We start from the raw sequence: 6402 nt of genomic DNA, 5'->3' as shown, positions 1-6402 counted from the left end.
CTCTTGCATCTTTCTCTCTAAAATCAAATCAATTTAATATTTTTAATTGTTTTTTATAAATAGTGTGGGGCCCCATCCTCTACCTTTTTGGTCCATCCCCTTTAGGCCCATCCTCACTTCCGGTGACGTGACATCCTACGTGGCAGCCCATCCCCTTGGGGATGACGCTCACCATACCCACTAGCCTTAATGTGTATGGATAGCTTGTTTGAAAGTTCATGTATGAACTATTTCTATGTGTATGGATAGCTTGTTTGAAAGTTCATGTATGAACTATTTCTTGTGGGTCACGCCTATAAAATAAAACCAACAAACTTTAGTGAGGTGATCATGATATGCGGGGCCACCAGGAACTTTTATTGTTGTGCTTTTAAACTTGGCCACCACAGGCATATGTTTTTTACTTACTGTTCTTCTTTTAAACTTGGCCACCCACAAGTATATCTTTTTTACTTTAGACTCTTTAAAATTTGTTGTGATTGAACGGGTTTTATTTTCCTTAACAAATATTTTTCCAACTTAGGATTGGTTGTTACAGTTTTGTAAGAACAATTCTATTTCATCATCATAACCAATGTCATCATTAATAAATCAAACTTCATATAAAAGATATGTATTGAATCCATTGAAATAATTTCACTTTGTTAAAATTCTTGCTTCAAATCAATAATCCAACCTTTTATTTATTTTCTAATTCTGGCCTTCTTTCTGTCTTATAGCTAAGGTTCTTGGTCTTGTGCTTTGACGTGCTCAAATAGTAATAGATAAATATCAATTAATTGCACATACTAGTTTTAAGGTAAAAGACCTTATACACTAATTACACACGTAACATGTGTCACATCCGGCTATTTAGAGTCTATACCGTACTAGTGTAACACTTTCTATCGATGAATAAAGGCATTATTTAAATTGATTTGATGATTATTGATGGTATATGACGTGTTAACAAGTCCGGACTTTATTTTAAATTATGTTGGCAAAAACAAGATATAAGTTTATCGCGTAACGAACAAAATGCGAAACGAACGTTGGTGACCACCCGATTATTGTTAAAATCTTATGTTATGATTAAAATGCTACTTTTAATCATATCCGCGAGGAAATTTTAAATAAAACGCTTAAAAACACTATTTTGTGATTTTAATCGCGTACTACGCAATACCGCGTATATCTTACAAAATTTAAAGACAATGCCAGTCAAGGCAAATAATATATTGTTCAGCAATATTTGGCGAGTTAATTTTTATAGAATAGTAATAATAATTTAAAATGCCTTAAAACGCGAAATAAAATACACGATAATCAGTTAAATACCCGTTTAACCAAGTGTGTGTGTGTATATAGATGTATACAAAAAGTATGTGTGTGCATATGTACCTGCCTCATTGGAGCTAGGATGATGACACAATCATTACAAGTCTTCCCGCACTTTATACAATACACTTTCCAACACAAAAACTCTTCACATCTCCCTCTCTCTCTTGAATCTCGGTCGAACACCCCACCACCCACCTCCATTGCCAATTTTATATTCAAAACTTGAAGATTCAGGTCTTTCCAAGTTGGTTCCAAGCTTGTTTGAAGATCCAAATGTGATTCCAATGTGATTTCAAGGAGGAACCAGCTTGTATTCATAAAAAATCTCATCAAAACCCACTTTTTGTTCTCGGAAGGTATAAGCACATTTACCATTTTTAAACTTTTTCTTGATGATGATGATGATGATCATGATAGCATGTTTCTCAAATATTTGGATTCTTCATAACTCTTGGAAACTAATCAACAAAATGATCTTATCAAAATAAAAATGGAAGTAAATATGTGTGTGTATGGCCGCGAGTGTGTGTGTGTGGGTTAGTGTTTGTATTTTGTTTAAAGTAGAATTTTGATTGAAATGATTCTTGAAAAGTGATTGCATGTATGATCAAAATGGATTTTTGTGAAAGTATAAATGATTGAGTTGAAAATATGAAAAGTAAATTCTTGGATGGATATGTGTAAGTGTTGTGTATGTATATATGTACATGTGGGTTTGTTCATTAGTTCATAAATGTTACATGCATTGATGTTGTGATGATTAGATGAATGATTTAAATGAAGATGATGTCTTGGATTATATGGAATGATATTAAATGTATGTTGGATGAATTAAAATTTTTAGATGATGATGATGAAATGATGGTCATGCATTAAGTACTTGTACATAAATGTTAGTGATGACTAGATGATGATATGAAGAAGATTTGATGATGAAATGATATGATATATGAAAGATGAATTAAATCAGGTTGTATTCATGTTAATATGATGATATATGATGTGTTTTGATAATACAAAGATGTGTCATAAGTTTGGTGGCTTTGCATGTTGTACGTGAGGCTTAAAAAGTGGTAAATGGATGAAATCACATTTTTGTGTGACTTACATGAAATATGCACTAATATGATTATTAGTACCATTTTATTCAGTAAATAACATGTATGTTGTTAAAATATGAAGTCATGATGACTTGGGATGGTTATAGTAAAGTTCGGTACAAGACTATGCACTAAAAACGGTAAAAAATGGCTTTTAAAGTAATTTATGCAAAACTGATTTAGATTAGGTTATAAAATGATATTTTCATGAAAAATATTATCATTTAAACTTATATTAAGTATCCATGGTGTTTGGCTAGTCATATGTGACTTTCAACACTTTAAAACGTTAACGAAACATTATAAATACGCATGTTTTGACGTACGCGAAAACGGGTTGTTCATGTAAGTCCTGAAATCGGATCAAACAACGATATCACAACTAGTTTGATTGGTGGTGGAAGCACACAATCAAACTTGATTCAATAATCAACACAAGAAAGTAAAAAGATGAATAGAATGATCAAACCAAAAGCTTAACTTGCATACAGTATAATTGTCTGATACAAGTTTGCTGCAGAATTACTCAGAGTCAACAACCTAAACAATGTAAACTAAACATGTATTTATAGGAGAGTTTAGCCCATAACTCCCCTAGACCCTAAGCCCAATTCACCCCCACCAAGCCCACATACAAGCCTAAAGCCAAACAACTAACATCTAGCCCATAATACTAAATAGTTACTAATGTATAAACCTTTAAGGGCCCAACAATCCCCCTAGGTTTATAACATTAGTGTTCTTCAACTCGATGCACCACCCGCAGTACCTACTCCTGATTAATGCATTGCGTCTATGTACAACTTTGAGCCAAGCATAATTGCCATCGCACTCGTCCATGACTTCGCACATACCTCATATTTCTCATTAGCGCGTATCTGATGTTGACTCAAAACAAGTAAATTAACTTCATGAAAACTTATAAGAACCAATGTGTCAGCCAAACAATACGGAGCTTCGGTAGTCACAATCACAGCCTGACCCGTCTTTGGATTGTATGCCCAAAAGTTGAAATTCTTTAGAATTCCCTTTGGAAATTTTGGGGTAGCTGGAATGATCTTCTCTTTCTTAGTTAGGGGCCAGATCACAGTTTAACAGTTCTTCCAATGTAAGGATCACGAACACCACGATTCTTTTTCACTGAAGACTGAGCACACTTCATGTTAGGAAAATCATTCTTTTTCACTGAAGACTGAGCACACTTCATTTGGATCAGAATCATGATAAGGAGCTCTCAGCTAATTCTTCAGATCAATCTTCATCCAAGATTCAAACTGAGATACCTTGGAGTAATATTCTCTGTGCTCGCTCTCCCTTATCACCAACCACATCTGTTTGTTGTGATCATACCTCAAGCTTGTAATTCCTAACTTGTTCCTAACCTTGCCATAATGACTCTTCCCCAGCTCCATTACATAACGATCAGATGTTTTCGTTGGATCCTTAGATTGAAAGTTTTCATCCAGAGGATTCACATCTTGATTTTTCATTATCAGCATTTGCTTGTTGCTTTACTTTTCGGTGGCAATTTCCTCTTCTTAGTTTGTGCAGTTTCTAAATACTTATTCAATGCAACTTCTCGTTCAGCATCAGCTGCAGCTCTCTCTTTAGTTGTTCGATCTCTTTGTTCAACATTCATCGAATCATCATCTTCACCAGCAAACTCACGTCCAAATTTCTTCTCCAACTTCGCCTTTAGATCAAACACCATAGATATTAACAGATTCACGTCACTTTGTAGTTGATTGATGGTTTGATCCTTGCTGGATACCTGGTCTTGTAAAGAGGAGATCTGAGCATCTTTCAGAAGAGAATCTTATTCTAACGGAACCACTCTCTTTTGTAGCTTCACCACATCCACATCCACATCATCATCACTATCAGACTCTTCCATAAATTTCATTTTCTCAGCAGCACTAAGTCTGTGTTCTTCAAACTCTGGCTTAAAACCGCTTGAGCTTCCACCAACATTAAACTTTAAACCACTTGAACTTTCAGGTTCAATTCTGGTAGCATTCTCTAGAAATGACATGTCAAAGAAATCTGGTATAACATCTTCTTGGGCTGTTGTAGTTGCGACTTCAGGCTTGGTTTGAATAATAGGCTCGGTTTCAGTAATATGGCTCACATGATCAGCAATACTTGGTTCAGAGTCAACTCTTTGTCTCTTGCATAATACTAACTTAGTATCTTCAGTAGTATCATCTTCAGCTTGTTCTTCTGGTGCAGGAGTAATCACAGGAGGAGGTTCCCAAGACTTTCCTTTAGTGATTCGATCAAAGCTGCAAGATTTTCAGAATTCATCACCGGTAGTTCTCTAACGGGTAACTCAGCTTGTACAGATTCGATCAGTTCCACTTCACTCTCGGTTCCTTCATCATCAATCACCAAATCTTCTATTTCAATCTTAGGTTTTACTCCAACTCCCACAAACTATACATTATGTTCTTCAGCGACTGTGACATTCAAAGGGATCGGAGCTAGCACTTGACCTACGACTGGTCCAAACTTTCCATGCTTCTCCAACGCATACTTCCCTAGAAATTGATGCCTTTTTGCTGATTCTCGATTTCTTTTCACCGTTTCAAAATAATTAGGACCCATCGACTTCAAATTCAACACATTCGGGCTTTTAACCAGATCCGGATACTTCTCGTCAAGAATCATCTGAATAAACCATGGATATAGCATAAAGCTCTTCTTTTTCGGATTTTCCAACATCCTTTTTCATGTTATCAAATATGAAGGCAGAGAAGTTATAATCCCAGTCATTCACGAAGGTAACCATAGCAGAAGTATGTATATGATTTAACTAATCTAATCCACCCTTGTTCTCCGATATGCAAAACAAGAACACTTGCACAAGTAACCTCCAATACGGTGGAAATAACTTCTTCAATACAGTAGGATACTCGCCTTCATAACTCATTTTTCGCAAGGCCTTCACTACCCTATCCCTTCTGATAGTTGTCGGATGATGAGTTTGATCGCCAAACTTTAACATTTTATGTATCACCACTTCCGTAATAACAATATCTTTCTCTTAAACTTTGGCCTCTATAGAACCAGCACCTTCTGCTCCATTTCTATTAACCTTGGCTAACAGCCAAAAACCTCTAATCGTGTCACTAGAGATTATAGGATTGACTTTCAGGGCGTGTGTAATCCGACACGAATTCAATCCGACAATCATAGAATTGAATTCTTCATAGTACTTTGTCGGAGGATATGATAAATATCCCGCTTGATTGTGTGAAGCTTCAATATCTAACTTTTGTTGATCAGCCATTTTCTTCACAAGGCTAACCAAGTTAGATAAGCGTCAAGACCCAGTTGACTAGTCAACATAAGTCAATAAGTTAATCATTCAACATAGTCAACAGATCAACAAGTTAACTGGTCAACATAGCCAACAGGTCAACCAGACTGGTTCATCTTTTTGAAAACTTCAGGAGTTCAATTCGTAAAGGTCAAAGGTCCAAATCACTGTTTCAAAAAACCAAAATGTTCAATTAATGACCCTATTCATATTTTTTGAAAACTTTCTGACATTTCAAATAAATCATGTCAGTTTTTCGAAAAACTCATGTTTTGAAGACTGATTATCCGAAATGCTTGATTTATTCGAAATCTATCTGAAACATGATGATTCATCCGAAATGCTTTGAACTATTATTCGAAATGCTTGATGATTTATCTGAAATGCTTGATGTTTTATTCGAAATACATCTGAAACCAGCAAAAACCTTGAAGATTCGAATAAGTCCTTTGAATTTTGAGAGATAATTCGAAAAGGTTAGAAATGATTACTGTTGAATGACTTTTCCAAAACAATAAACCAGTTTTAAATATTATTTCGAAATGGGCCTTCGACTAATGGGCCTAGTCCAAGCCCAAGCCAATGCCTAATTTGAAACAGTGTTCCTCGAAAACAATTGGACCTTGCATATGTAGGCCCAATTCGGAATAGTAAATCTTTCAA

Source organism: Helianthus annuus, chromosome 4 (genome assembly GCF_002127325.2).
Source record: "Helianthus annuus cultivar XRQ/B chromosome 4, HanXRQr2.0-SUNRISE, whole genome shotgun sequence".
Taxonomy (NCBI): Eukaryota; Viridiplantae; Streptophyta; class Magnoliopsida; order Asterales; family Asteraceae; genus Helianthus; species Helianthus annuus.
The sequence above is the reverse complement of the archived record's forward strand: the minus strand, read 5'-3'. Positions refer to the sequence as shown.